This window comes from Bos mutus, chromosome 21 (genome assembly GCF_027580195.1).
Source record: "Bos mutus isolate GX-2022 chromosome 21, NWIPB_WYAK_1.1, whole genome shotgun sequence".
Lineage (NCBI taxonomy): Eukaryota > Metazoa > Chordata > Mammalia > Artiodactyla > Bovidae > Bos > Bos mutus.
Genome location: NC_091637.1, coordinates 30654083 through 30669834, shown reverse-complemented (window position 1 = coordinate 30669834; position 15752 = coordinate 30654083). Strand labels below are relative to the sequence as shown.

Below are 15752 nucleotides of genomic sequence, written 5' to 3'. Positions count from 1 at the left end.
TACCTTGCTCTGTTAACAAGGAGTGAAAATGAAGAAAATCAATCATGTCTGCGAGCATTCTCTCACTCTGATCTCCACTCCACCGCGCAGTCCTTAGCAGTTAAACAAGCGGGCAGGGAGCCCACAGTGGCTCTCTTTTCTAGATGTGGCCCAGTCTTCTGTGGACCCCTCTTACTTTCTACCTTTTGCTCTTCTCCACTTACCAAATAATGCACCCACTCAACTACTACCAGTATCATGAAGCAGGGGACACACAAAACAAGATCACACTAAACTAGATCTGAAATTACTCTCATGTTCCGAGAAGAAAATCAAGAGGACCATCATTCTAATCCTTCCCTTGCTCCCCCCCCCCCCAAATTTCTTTTTTCTAATGAGCACTTCCCTAAGTTGTCCCTAATGGAACAAAGGATCCAGTGGTTCCTTGCCCCTGGCTAGTCTGGGCAGAAAAAGACATCCTATAGCAGGGATTCCTCACCCGCTGCCTGAGATCATTTTCCCTCCAGAATTCTGTGGAGCTCCTGGGGAACTCAAGTATCTGTGATTTAGAGAAGTGACAACAATGAGCGAGGGCTGCAGTGGCTGACCCCTATCATCCCCCCTCCCCGTTCCAGTCAAGCAAATCTTAAGAGTAAGACTTTGCAAGTCTCTGAAGAAATCTTTGGCTGTACATTGTGTTAACTAAAAGATTTAAGAACTTGGATATGATTAACTTTGCTATTGAATTCTACATGGCACCAGACAAATGACTATTCTTTGATAAATGGGGGGGAAATCCTCTTTCTTCAATACTTTTGTAGTACTTTTTTGTATATCTGTGGTAGGATGCAAAAATGACCCCATTCTCACTCTCCCTACATTAATGCCCCTTTTGTTGTTCTTACAGACAGAATGTGTCCCTCAAAACTCATATGTTGGTGGTATTGGGAGGTAATGCCTTTGGAAAGTAATTAAGTCACGGGGAAGGAATCCTCACAAACGGGATTAGCACCCTAATAAGAAGAAACACAAGAATGATGACTTCTTAGCCATGTGAGAATACAACCCGAACACCGCCCACTGCAAACCAGGAGGGGAGTCTTCACCAGACACCAGGTCTGCCAGCGCCTTGACCCTGGACTTGCCAGGTTCCAGAACTGTAAGAAGGCCCCCAGCCTATGGCATTCTGCAACAGCAGCCCAGATGGACAAGGACAGTCACATAGCTTATTACCCTCTCACCTGTCCTGGGGCTGGCCATGTGACCTGCTTCGTCAACATAGATTGGAAACTGTGATGATTAGTTTTATATGTCAACTGGACACACACGGGGCTATCTGGTTAAACAGTGTGTCTCGGTGTGTCTAAAAGGATATTTTTGGATGAGATTAAAATCTGAATTGGTAGACTGAGTAAAGGAGGCTGCCCTCGCCAGTGTGGGTGGGCTTCATTCAATTTGTAGATGGCCTGAAGAGAATAAAAAGCTAGTAAGAAAGAATTCTCTCTCTCTGCCTTGCTGACTGTGAGTTGGGGCATCAGTCTTCTGTTTTCAGACTCAGGCTCAAAATTATCCTATTGGCTTTACTGGGTCTGGACTTCTCAGCTTCCGTAATCCCATGAGCCAGTTCCTTATAATAAATCTCTTTATTCACATTCACACACACACACACAGAAACACACTCATGCACACATATATATCCTGTTGCTCCTGCTTCTCTGTAAAACCCTGATGACCGCCTCAGCAAACAAGAAAGCACTCCTGTGACTGGGCTTGCCTTCTCGCTCACACGTTTCCATGACAGCCAGCACGCCCATCACCCCAGCCAAGGACGGCCAATAGCCGCCTGCACCTGCCCACCCCAGACACATGAGTTCAGTCAAGTCTAGAAGAGTCACACAGCTGTGCCCAGCCTAAACTGCAGAGCCACAGACCCATGACCTACATAAAAACTTTGTTTTTTCAAAATCATTCTTTAGCCATTTATTAGTACCTGGTGTCCTCTAGAAGTATACCAAAGACTGGGGTTATCACGATAAAAGAGACACTCAGAAAACTCGTGGGCTACTGATAAGACAGATGCGCAGATAGAAATTAAAATTCAGAGAGGTGAGAAGAACAAAACATTACAAAGGAGTGTTTTGAAAGCTGTAAACTTCCTTATAAATATCACTCACATGGCAGGTACAGTCTTCTTCCTTCAGCCATCTGTTAGGAAAGGTTTGTTTCTCTAAGCCCACCAAGTTTTGGGAATGGTTGTTATGTGGTATTACTATGGTAACAGATCACTGATACATTATAGATAAATGTCCACTGTAACACATAAAATAATACAAAGACACATATGTATATATTTTTAAATGAAGCACAATTTTATTTAAATTTTCTGAAATTTATACTAAACATGTTGTTTCAAAAATGCTTCACCATGATACAAAGGTTTTATTATTTCACCTTTCTTTTATAGTTGTTTCTTTTTGTGTACAGTTCTTCAATAGAAGCCCGAGTCCTGAGTTGCCCAGTTAGGAGCCTCTGACCTGCTATTCTGATTTTCTTCTCACTATTCATGGCCAATATCTGGCTTCTAAATGAACGGCTTTTGGTCTTTTAATCACTTGCTGATAAGGTGAGCCTGCACATCACATGTAACCACATGACCTAATTTAGAATCAATCTTGGCATCTAGTCTTGTGTTTCTAATCAAATTTACAATCCACCTTAAGGGACTGGCCAGATGTAGCAAAGACGTATATTTTCATATACATCTTTGTATATATGTATATTAAAGATAACCTCTCTCCAGCCTCCATTGTAACCCTCCATGTCTCCCCTGAGGTCCTATGTTAACACCCAGGTGTAGAAATCCTGGCCCAGAATTATGTAAGCATGTACTCACAGATATAAGCTAATTTGGGGGGGTTTGTGTTTAACAAAATAAAACCAACTCTGTAATTTACTTTTATCACTTAGCAATATAGAATGGAAATCCTTTCTTGTCAATAAAGATCTATATTTTTCTAATTTCTTAATTCATATACATATGTATACACACACATACACATGTATAATACATAACTATATAAATTGCTTATCATAAAATTCATGTCTTTAGTGGCATGTGTATTCTTTTTTGCCCACTTCCCCCTCATTTGCGCACTTCACCTGCCTCGCTGTTGCTCTCCCTTAATATACATACAGGAGATGTATGTATTCGATCCCTGGGTCGGGAAGACCCCCAGGAGGAGAGCATAACAACCCACTCCACTATTCTTGGCTAGAGAATCTCATGGACAGAGGAGCCTGGCAGCCTATATAGTCCATAAGGTGACAAAGAGCTGGACACGACTGAAGCGACTTCGCACACACGCACATCCCTACTGACAGGCAGTTTCAGAGTTTTTGCGCCCTGTGAAAAATACTACAATAAGGATCTTGCATACATTTCATTATGGTATTTTTATTTGTATGGGATAGATTCCCAGAAGTGAGATGACTGGGCTAAAGACTATATATCTTATATTTTAATAGTTAAAACAAGATTGCTTTGAAAGTTCCCTTTTAAGGGAACGTCTTAATTATTTGCAAGCCATTGAAGGTGTCTGTGGACCAGATAAGTCCAAATACTTGCTTAATTATACCCTTGCCCCCATGGAGCACTGGAGTGAAAATAGAGGACAAGGGCGAAACCAAAAATAGCAATAAATATGCTTGCACCACAAGGAAAGACTTAGTTGACTTAGGAACTACCCTGTGACAGTATTTCTATGAGTTGTTTCAGAACAGTTAATGCCCTGAGGATTCTGTTTTCCTCCTTGTGCCATAAACCCTAACCCTCCAAACTAAACCAGCCACATAACCAGTTCCTGGGTTCCTGCCCAATCCCAGGAGTTATGAGTTGTGATCTATCCAAGGAGATCTGAATTCCCTGGGAATGAGGATGGGAGAGCACCACAGTGGAGGGGGGATTGCAGGAAATTCTGGCGTCACCTTCTAATAGTTTCCAGTCATATTTTAGGCACTAACTTATATATTGATATACTGGAGTGGGTTGCCATTCCCCTCTCCAGGGAATCTTCCTGACCCAGGGTTTAAACCTGGGTCTTCTGCACTGCCGGCAGATTCCTTACCATCTGAGCCACCAGGGAAGCCTCACACATTGGTATTTTTGTCTGTTGAGGTGCTCAGTTATGTCCGACTCTTTGTGACCCCAAGGACTGCAGCATGCGAGGCGTCCTTGTCCATCACCAACTCCGGAGCTTGCTCAAACTCATGGCCATCGAGTCGGCGATGCTATTCAACCATCTCATCCTCTGTCATCCCCTTCTCCTCCTGCCTTCAATCTTTCCCAGCATCAGGTTCTTTTCTAATGAGTCAGTTCTTAGTATATACTTACTTGTTAAAAAGACAGCGACTTTGCTAATGATTTTTATCTGGTTGACCAGGAACTATATCTAAGTTAAGCCTGCTATGTTTCCACCCACACTCTCTGCCAGCTTAGAAGTGTAAATGACATGGACCTACTCAGGGGTACCTGCAGGGGCAGGTCCAAACACGGAAGAGACTAGGACCAACCCCAACCTGGAGGGGCTTTATCCGAACTGGCTGTTCAAGGGGATGCAGGGAGCCATCAGGAATTGAAGGGTGACCTTTGTCCCACTTCTAATAGGACAGGATGTCCTTCCAGTTCAGTGGAGAGAATCCGGTCATGACCTCACTCTGAGTGAAGTCAAGGGAGTTTGGCTCCTGGGGCAGTGATTTCCAGAAACCAAATAAAAGTCACAGATGCAAAGTGGATCCACATTATCAGTAAGCAAAGACATGTAAATTCAAACCATTTTTTCTCCTAATGGACTAGGAATGATTTATAATACTTAGTACTGATGAGTGTATGAGAAAACGGCCATTCACGCACATCACTGAGATATATATGTGTGTGTAGTTGCTCAGTTGTGTCTAACTCTTTGTGACCCCACAGACTGTAGCCCACCAGGCTCCTCTGTCCCCTCTGTCCCTGGAATTCTCCAGGCAAGAATACTGGAGTGGGTTGCCATTTCCTTCTCCAGGGCATCTTCCCAACCCTGAGATTGAACGTAGGTCTCCCACATTACAGGCAGATTCTTTACGGTCTGAGCCATTGTTGATAGAGGTGAAAATTGTTGGAAATTTGCTGAAGGGTGATTTGACAATATATTTATCAAAATTATTTTAATGTGCACTCTTTGACCCCGCAATTCAACTGTTAGAAGATATGTTTTAGGGGAATAACAGATGCATAGACACATATAGAAGTTTCTTGAATTTATATAATATCACCACACCTCGCACATAGTAAGTGCTCCACAAATATGTGTTGATAAGAAATCAATAAAATAATAAATTGAAAGCAATGCAAATGTCTATCAATAGGAGACTAGGTAAATGAATTAAGGAACTTCTGTATTATGGGATTGTCCTACAGCTATTGAAAAGGATGAAGTTAAATGGAAACTGGGAAGGACTTACTGCAAAGGAATATGAGGGAACTTCTGGCAATACTCTAAATCTTTATTGTGGTGATGGTTCCAAGTGTGCTTTTAAAATGGGTGCTTTTTATTGTTTGTAAACAGTTCTTTCAACAATATGGCTGATTTTTTTTTAATGGATGAAGGTGTACTATTTTCAATAACATGGAAAGTTGCCTACAATGTAACAATAAAAAAGGTTACCAAATGATAAATAGATGATGATCCCAATTACATAATATATAGAGAAAATACGTATATGACAAAGTGTGGAATGGGACTTTTCCTGTGGTCCCAGAATTTGGCAGCTGCCCTAAAGTCAAAGATAAAGATAGTAAATGCTCACATTTTCTAAAGAGAGATGTCAGACTATCTATTTGGAATATACTAACAGAAGGCAATGGCACCCCACTCCAGTACTCTTGCCTAGAAAATCCCATGGATGGAGGACCCTGGTGGGCTGCAGTCCGAGGGGTCGCCAAGAGTTGGACATGACTGAGCGACTTCACTTTCACTTTTCACTTTCACGCATTGGAGAAGGAAATGGCAACCCACTCCAGTGTTCTTGCCTGGAGAATCCCAGGGATGGGGAGCCTTGGTGGGCTGCCATCTATGGGGTCGCACAGAGTCGGACACGACTGAAGCGACTTAGCAGCAGCAGCAGCAGCAGCAATAGATGGTCAAGCTGGTCTAGTAGCTACTACTCCTGATGGCCTGTGAGAGAGAAGGCTAGAGAAACCCATGCCAGATGCCTAGGCTGACTGGGACATGGGAGATGGCCAGGCGAGGACAGAGAACATTGGTGGGAACAACCTGCCCTTAACCACCAAGCTAAGCAGGGGTATGGCATCAGTCAAGGATATTAGTGAAAATTAAACTCAATAGTTTAAGAGAGTATACATTTTTAAAGGATGCTGAATTCCAGGTGGGTTAGAGCGCCAGGTATCAAACATTTATGGTCAGGAACACGGACTGGACCCTGGTGCCGCTCCAGTACAAGCATTGCTGATGCCACCACACCACACCAACATCCTCTCCTCCCCAGCTTCCAAGGTCCCAGCTCCCCCTGATTAAAAATCGGCAGAGACACATCACACAGCTGTATCCTGGCTGCAAGGAAGGCTGCCACCTTGCATGGGGGTGGACTCAATATAGGAATTTCCCCAACTCTAGAAAGGCCTCTGGAGGGATGTGAGATGATCACAAATATGGCAATAGTTAGGGACTACAGTCTAGTTTATGGACTCCAGTGGACACCTTGCTAGGACTCTACCCAAGAGGACCAGAGGGGTGCCAGGGACATACGTCCAAAGCGGGAACTGAAGGTAGCCCTCTGAAGTTAGGCAAGAATCCAGTGGAATAGTGCGTGCAGCTCCCCTACTGCATCCAGACGGGCTGGAGTGGCAGAACACAGAAGGTGGATTTCTAAGGAACTTGCAAAAGCATCCTTGGGTCAGGCTGGGTGAGTACAGGGAACTGGGGTGGGAAGGAGCAGAAAGGCTGGCCTATAGGTCAGGTTGTGTAGCCTGGACAGAAGTTTTCATTTACATGGAAGATTTTAACACCTGAAAATAAGCCTGTCCTAAATCCTGAAGGGCTTCCCTGGTGGCTTAGACAGTAAAGAATCCGCTGCAGTGCAGAAGACCCGGGTTTGATCCTTGGGTTGGGAAGATCCCCTGGAGAAGGGAACGGCTTCCCCCTCCAGCATTCTTGCCTGGAGAATTCCATGGACAGAGGAGCCTGGTGGGTTACAGTCTATGGGGCCGCAAAGAGTCGGACGTAACTAACACTGTTTTAAATCCTGAAAGTGACTAGAAAAGCTAAGGCATCTTGCCACATTCATGTCAAGTGATGGGAAGAGAGAGAGACAGCAGAATATGTTGTTGAAAAAAGTCATCGCTTGATGGTTCCTATCAACCTCCATTCATCTAAAAGGTCCGATGGCTGCATCCAAAGTTATTAACAGGTAGGGAGGTGGGGGAAGAAGTGGTATTCTCGAGGAGAGGTTTCATTTCACTGCTTTTTGTTCCTGAGCATCTTTTGTTTAAAAAAAAAAAAAAGACAAGGATAATCCAGATATGATGAACTTTGAAAACACTATGTTGGATAAAAGAAGCCAGACACAAAAGGCCACATACTGTATGATTCCATTTACATGAAATTTCTCAAATAGATAAATCTCTAGAGATAGGAAGCAAATCAATGGTTCCTGGGGGCTGGGGAGAGACAGGAATGGGGAATGACTGCTTAGTGGTTGCAGGGTTTCCTTTTGGGATTATGAAATGTTCTGCAACTAAATAATATTAATCGTTGCACAATGATACAAATATACTGTCAGGGATGGTACATTTCATGTTATGTGTATGTTAACCACAATTTTAAAAACTAGGAAAGCAAAACCAAAAGTCAACCAAAACAACAACAAAAATCTAGAAATACTGCTTGACAAGAAAAGATGTTCATTACAAGGTAATTAGAAAAAGTAGGCTTTAAAGTATGTTCATATCTGGAAGAAAAAAAAAAAGCCCATATAGTGTGATGTATGTATAAAGCAATCTGAAAGGACAGATCCACAATGTTAAAAGAAGTTATCTCTGGGTGGTGGGACTACAAGGAACTGTTTACTTTATATGTTTCTATACTGTCTCATTTTCATTAATAATGAACTAAATCTACTTTTACACTAAAAAATGTACCTAAGGTTAAAAATTGGTAAGCATGCATGAGAGATACAGGAAAAGGGCTGTGGGAATCCCGAGGCAGACTAGACAGCTTTCAACTGCCTGGGTTCCCGAATCTTCCTCAGAGCAGTCTCCTGACAAGGACCCTTACCTCCAGGCTTCTCTTCTCTGACACATCTTACATGCAGCCACCACATAACTCTTCTGCTGAAGCTGGGGTTTGCTCAGTCACCACTACTTACCAACGTGGTGTTTTTCAGTTGCTCAGTCATGTCCGACACCTTGTGACCCTATGGACTGCAGCATGCCAGGCTTCCCTCGCCTTCACTATTTACCGAAGTTTGCTCAAATTCACGTCCATTGAGTTGGTGGTGTTACCATCTCATTCTTTGCTACTGTTTTCTCCTTTAATCTTCAGTCTTTCCCCGCATCAGGGTCTTTCCCAATGAATTGGCTCTTCGCATCAGATGGCCAAAGTATTGGAACTTCAGCATCAGTTCTTCCAGTGAATATTCAGAGTTTATTTCCTTTAGGATTGACTGGTTTGATCTCCTTGAAGTCCAAGGGACTCTCAAGAGTCTTCTCCAGTGAAATTTGAAAGGATCAATTCTTTGGTGCTCAGCCTTCTTTATGGTCCAACTCTCACATCCGTATATGACGACTGGAAAAACCACAGCTTTGACTGGCTTTGACTAAACAGACCTTTGTCGACAAAGTGATGTCTTGGCTTTTTAATATGCTGTCTAGGTTTGTCATAGCTTTTCTTCCAAGGAGCAGGCATATTTTAATTTCATGGTTTACTGCTTACTGAACATGGTCTCAATTCCTTGGCCTGTGATTCAGAACCCTCCACCACCTGACCTCAATGTTTTAAGCCATTCCTCATCCTCTTTCTGTGCTGTGTTCCAGCCACCTTGTCCAGACACCACTGTTCCCAGTGCTCAGACACAGGCACACAATTATCCACCCTCTGCCTCTGCTTATGGAACTCTCCCGGCAGGACCACGGACAGGTCTGTGGGGGATCAGTATTTAGTTCAGTATTAATGAAAATGAGACAGTATAGAAATATATAAAGTTCCTTGTAGTCCCAACCACCCAGGTCCACAGGTCCCAACCACAATCCCTCTCATCCAACCTTCTATAACCCAGTGTCACTGCTTGCCCCTGAACGCAGTGTCAGGGAGCCGTCTCTTTTCTGTCTTCTGTACACTTTAACTGTACATCACTCAGGGCATGTACCACTTTTGCACTTTGTCTTATAGAGGTTTAGGCTCCTGTACCATCTATTATAGACTATAAGCTCCTTAAGGCCAGGGTTCATATTAGCAAACTGAAAGGAAAAAACCTCAAAGCACTTGAAAAAATATTTCATGTTGCTAATTATTAGAGAAATGCAAATCAAAACCGCAACGAGGCATTACTTCACACCGGGCGGAATGGCCATCATTGAAATGGGGGAGGGTGTAGAGAAAAGGGAACCCTCCTACACTGTTCCTGGGAATGTAAATTGGTGCTGCCACTATGGAGAATAGTATGGAGGTTCCTCAGAAAACTAACAATGTAACTACCATATAATCCAGCAATCCCACTCCTGGGCATGTATCTGGAGGAAACCATAATCTGAAAAGATATATGCATCCCAATGTTCTCTGCAGCTCTATTTGCAATAGCCAAGACATGGAAAAACCTAAGTGTCCACTGACAGAGGAATGGATAAAGAAGATGTGGTACATGTATACAGTGGAATATTACTCAGTCAAGAAAAGAATGAACTAATGCCATCTATAGTACCATGGATGGACCTAGAGATTATCATACTAAGTGAAGTAAGTCAGAGAAAGACAAGTATCATACAGTATCACTTATATGTGGAATCTAAAAAGATGATACAGATGAACTTATTCATAAAACAGAAACAGACTCACAGATTTCAAAAACAAAATTACAGTTACTAAAGGGGAAAGGTGGGGGAAGAAGGATAAATTAGAAGTTGGGAATAATACATCACATTATTTTATATATAAAATAATATCACATTATATTATATATAAAATAATCAACAAGGAGCTACTAGATAGCACAGGGAACTCTACTATAGGTTAGAGTTATTATTCTGTAATAACCTATATGGAAAAAAAAGAATCTGAAAAAGAACAGATAAAAGTATATGTAGAACTGAACCAGTCTGCTATATACCTGAAACTAACACAACAGTTCTAAGCCTATACCCCAGTATAGGATAAAAATTATATTAAATCCTTAAAAAAATTAAAGAAAAATCTCTTGGGCACATTTCTATATGCCAGATTTAGTTCAGCAGCTTTTCTAAAGGCAGAAAAATGAGGCAGGGCCCTTAGATGGCCCCATGAGTACGCTTTCTGCATTCAAAAAGTATTCCTCAGTTAACCCATCAAACTCGAGGACAGTTTTCAGCAAGTCAGTGCTGGAGGCAGCCTTGGAGGGGCCATCAGCAGTGAATGTGCAAGGTCATCTTTGTGCCTAAGGAGAAACACGACTGAGCAGTTACCCAGCAAATGATCTCCTCTTGGAACTCAGTAGGATGTTAAAAAAATTAATAGACTATTTTTTTAGAGCAGTTTTAAAATTTAAAGAAAAATTTAAAGTATAGAGCATTTCCATGTGACCACCACCCCTCCCCCCACACCCCGCGTAGCTTTCAGTGGTACATCTGTTGCAATTGATGAAATCAGAAATCTGCATCTTAACAAGATTCCCAGGAGACTTGTAGGACACTATAGTTAGAAAAGCACTAGGGTGCATGATATGTAAATTCCCTTTCAGTTCTAAGCTTCTAATACAATCTGTGACCTTTACTATGACCCGATCGGGAGGGAGGCTGCTAGGAGTTCCCTGGGAAGACGCTGACTGGCTGGGCCTGCAGTAAGCCCGAGGGCGCCTTCCCAATCAGGCTCCAGGGCAGGCATCCAGGCACAGCAGGCAGCTGCTGGCGTGACCCTCTTGGAGAGTCGTGCTGCCCTCCAGCCAAGGAAACCTCTCGAGTTGTCACGACGAGTGTGACCCGAGATGAAAGCTGGGGGTGGTGCCCACATGCAGTGAGCTTTGCTGGTGTATGCGGCTTCACATGGAGACCTGGAGTCCGGGTCCCTGAGCAGGCTCAGCTGCTGGAGGGTGGAATTAAGAGGAGATGGGAATTGCAAGGAAGATTTCTGGCGAGTTCTGAGGCTATGGACATGGGGAAGAAAATGCCTGCTGAAAATCTGTCCCTGTAAATACAAAGAGAACTTCAGATGTCAAACTCCCATGGTTCGGGGGGCTGATCACCTGCGTGACAGAACGACATGGAATAAGAGCAGTGCAGCGATAATCAGCAATGTGGGTTCTAGCCCCCGGCATCCCTCTTTCCATCAAGTCAGACAAGTCTCCTCTCATTTCTCAATTTCTCATCTGTAAAGTGAGACCAGATTTGCTCACTGAAATAATTGAGCTCCTAGAACAAGCCAGACACTGGGGCTAGGTGCTGAGAACACAAGTGATATTCATGGAGATAACGGTTTGGATAATTTTCTAATGAACCTTCCAACTTAAATATTCTATTTTAAGGACAGGCTTTGGACCCAGACCTGGGCTCAAATGTGAGCTTTGTAACTTAGCATCTGAGTAAAAGCAAGGTCTTAAATCTCAGTTTTCTCTACAATATTTATATGTCAAATGTTTTTCAATGAAGATAGTGTAAGGACTTCTCTGGCGGTCCAGTGGTGAAGAGTCTGCCTTGCAATGCAGGGGACATGGGTATAATCCCCGGTCAGATGTCATGAGACCCACATCCTGCCCAGTGAGCTCAGTTAAGTTCTGTACAAACAAAATACACACTGAAGACCTATGAATAATATGAATAAAATCATTTTTATATTGATTACATGTTAGAATGATAATATTCTAGATATACTTTAATGTTATTAAAAATACATTAAAATTAATCTCACCTGTTTCTTTTAGGGCTTTCCAAGTGGCTCAGTGGTAAAGCATCCGCCTGCCAATGCAGGAGACACAGGAGAAGCAGGTTCAATCCCTGGATAGGGAAGATCCTCTGGAGTAGGAAATGGTAACCCACTCCAGTATTCTTGCCTGGAAAATTCCATGGACAGGGGAGGCTTGTGGCTACAGTCCATGGGGTCACAAATAGTTGGATATGACTGAGCACACACGCATACACACCAGTTTCTAACTTTTTAATGTGTTACTAGAAAATGTTTAAACTGTGTGTGTGGTTTCTACTTCTCTTGGACAGTGTGAGCTCAAAGAAACAAAAGCACACTCTGCTGTCCTGGGTCTTTGTTGGTTGCCAATATGATGGGGAGAGGATATTTACAAGTGAATCCACCCCCAAGAGAAGTCCAGTGTGGTGCAAAACCTCGGGACGAAAAAATAGAAAAGAAGGGGGAATCAGGTGGGTTGGGGTGGCTCTGGCAAGCTTTAAGGAGGAGCTCAAGTATGAGTATGGTGAGGCTACCCTGAGGGCACTCCCAAAGGGATGCTTGGACTGAGTAAGCTTCTTCAGGGAAGGGCCTATGATTCTCCCACTATGCCTTGCATATGACAGAGACCTGATGACTATTCATTCTCTGCAGGGGCTGAGGGATGCTGGGCTGAAGGGGAGCACAGAACTGTGCAGAGGGAGGGTGAATATGGAGGCCCTGTTTGTGAAGAGGCTGGGGCCTCTGAACTGGGAGTCTGTGCACCCGGGAACAAGTAGGAACAAGGCTGGCTAGCCAGGGTGGCAGTTTAGCACTGATGCAGTGGGTGGCAAGGCCATGTCTGATCTTCCCTGGGTATCGAGGGCTCATGCTGCCATGTACAGTCCTTCCCTAGGCACGGGGTGACTGTGTAATGACAGACCATTGACAAAGAGACTAAAATTTGCATGTCTGAGGGAACACAGTTCTGTAATCTAAGTAGGACAGGCCTAAATGTTTATTCATGCACATCCACTCTTCTATCGTCCATTCAAACATTTCCTGAGCCCCTAACTGGTACCCAGGTACGGGGGCCACCGAGACAATTGAGATATCATCTCTGCCATTCCCTTGAGCAGGGGTTGGCTAACTATGGCCCAGAGGCCAGATCCAGCCCACCCCTGTTTCAGCAAATAGCATTTTACTAGAACATGGTCACACCCCATCTTTTATGTATTGTCTGACTGCTTTTGTGCTACAATCTGTACAGACTGAATAGTGTGGCAGAGACCAAACAGTCTACAAAACCTAATATATTCACTATCTGCCCTTCTGCAAAGTGTCTGCTGACTCCTGCCTTAGAGCAATAGCCATGTAAGCAAATACTGATCATGTGACTCAATCAGAGTTCTGGGGGGAAGGATGGGCACCGGTGAGAAGAAAGGGAGGGAAGGAGGTTTCAGAGGAGCTGATGCTTAAGCTGTGCCTTGCAGAATCATGGGTCTGCTGGGCAGATGAGGGACTAGAGAAATGGGAAGGACCCTCCAAAGAGAAAAAGCAGCATATGTGAACACACAGAGGCAAGACAGGGCAAATTCCGGAAGCTGGCTCTAGCAGGACCACAAACTTTAGGCAAGCCTTCGGTGCAGCCTGGCAATCCCATATCCATCCCCTAATCCCACCACTCTCCTGCTTTCCTGGATGACTACTGATGCCCTCCTCTCTCTCCTCACCCCTCCAATGCCTGTGTTCACACTCAGTCAATGAACTCCTCCTAACTGCCCTGGGGGAACAGAGACATTTCCAAGAGAACCTCCCCATGTTCCCCATCCCCCAGCCACGCTCTCATCTGCAGCCTTGCCACTGACTCTGCCCTCCCTCCATCTTCCAGACAAGACATCCATCCTGTCCATATCCTAGCCATGGGAGCCATGTGGGGATCAGATCCTCTCGGCTCTTCCTTACTCAAGGCATGGTTTTCTCAATTCCCCCTGTGGGGAAGCTTTACTTTCTTTAACATCATAAGCCTCTGGCTATTTCTCTGCTCCTTCACGGCACCTTCATCTGAAAAGGTGTGAAGGTGTGTACATGTGCTGTTTCCAATTCCTCTCTCCTCATTCTCTCTGGAATCTACCACCTCACTCAAGCTTTGGTCTCCACCTCTGCAAAACTGCCCTCCCTGAAGTCACTGACGACCTACTTGTTGATAAATCTGCTGGTCAATTTTTTTTAAGGTTATTTTAAAAAATTATTTATTTATTTTGGCTGTGCTAGGTCTTCGTTGCTGCATGTGGGCTTTCTCCAGTTGTGGTGAGCAAGGGCTACTCTCTAGACAGCGCGGGCTTCTCATTACAGTGGCTTCTCTTGTTGCGGAGTATGAGCTCCAGAGTGCATGGGCTTCAGTAGCCGTGGCGTGCATGTTCTAGTTGCTCCATGGCATGTGTGATCCTCCCGGACCAGGGATGGAACCCCTCCCTGCACTGGCAGGCAGATTCTTAACCACTGGACCACCAACAATTCTTGGTTTTCAGTCTCCCTGTCCTAATAAAAGCATCTGACCTCCTCTCCAATATACTTTCTTTACTGGCATCCAGAAATCCACCCTCTCCTGGATTTTCCTACTCCTATACAGGCCACTCTAGTATTATTGCCTAGGAAATCCCATGGACAAAGTCTGAGCCTGGTGAGCTACAGTCCATGAGGTCACAAAGAGTCAGACACAACTTTGCAACTGAGCATACAGGCCACTCCTGTTTATCTTCCAAACTGATAAAAGCTCACTTTTCTCCATCCACTCTCCCGGCATCTCATCCAGACATTATAAGCACTGTCTAATGAGCTTGCTGTGATGGTGGAGATGTTCTCTATCTGTGCTGTCCAGTATGGTAGTCTCTGCTCACATTTGGCTGTTGTGCACTTGAAATGTGGTTAGTGTGACAGAAGGGGCTAAATTTTAAATGCTATTTAATGTTCAGTCAGTTCAGTTCAGTTGCTCAGTCGTGTCCGACTCTTTGCGACCCTGTGAACTGCAGCACGCCAGGCCTCCCTGTCCATCACCAACTCCCAGAGTTCACTCAGACTCACGTCCATCGAGTCGGCGATGCCATCCAGCCATTTCATCCTCTGTCATCTCCTTCTCCTCCCGCCCCCAATCCCTCCCAGCATCAGAGTCTTTTCCAATGAGTCAACTCTTCGCATGAGGTGGCCAAAGTATTGGAGTTTCAGCTTTAGCATCAGTCCTTCCAAAGAACGTCCAGGACTGATCTCCTTTAGAATGGACTGGTTGGATCTCCTTGCAGTCCAAGGGACTCTCAAGAGTCTTCTCCAACACCACAGTTCAAAAGCATCAATTCTTTGGTACACAGCTTTCTTCACAGTCCAACTTTCATATCCATACATGACCACTGGAAAAACCATAGCCTTGATTAGACGGACGTTTGTTGGCAAAGTAATGTCTCTGCTTTTGAATATGCTATCTAGGTTGGTCATAACTTTCCTTCCAAGGAGTAAGCGTCTTTTAATTTCATGGCTGCAATCACCATCTGCTGTGATTTTGGAGCCCAGAAAAATAAAGTCTGACACTGTTTCCACTGTTTCCCCATCTATTTCCCATGAAGTGATGGGACCAGATGCCATGATCTTCATTTTCTGAATGTT

At 44.0% G+C, this 15752-nt stretch overlaps 1 protein-coding gene across 4 annotated transcripts in view; it reads right to left on the bottom strand.

The window, feature by feature from the left end:
* Positions 1-15752, bottom strand: part of TMEM266 (transmembrane protein 266) — a 123949-nt gene that overhangs the window by 73617 nt on the left and 34580 nt on the right. The gene's annotated exons all lie outside the window — the stretch shown is intronic.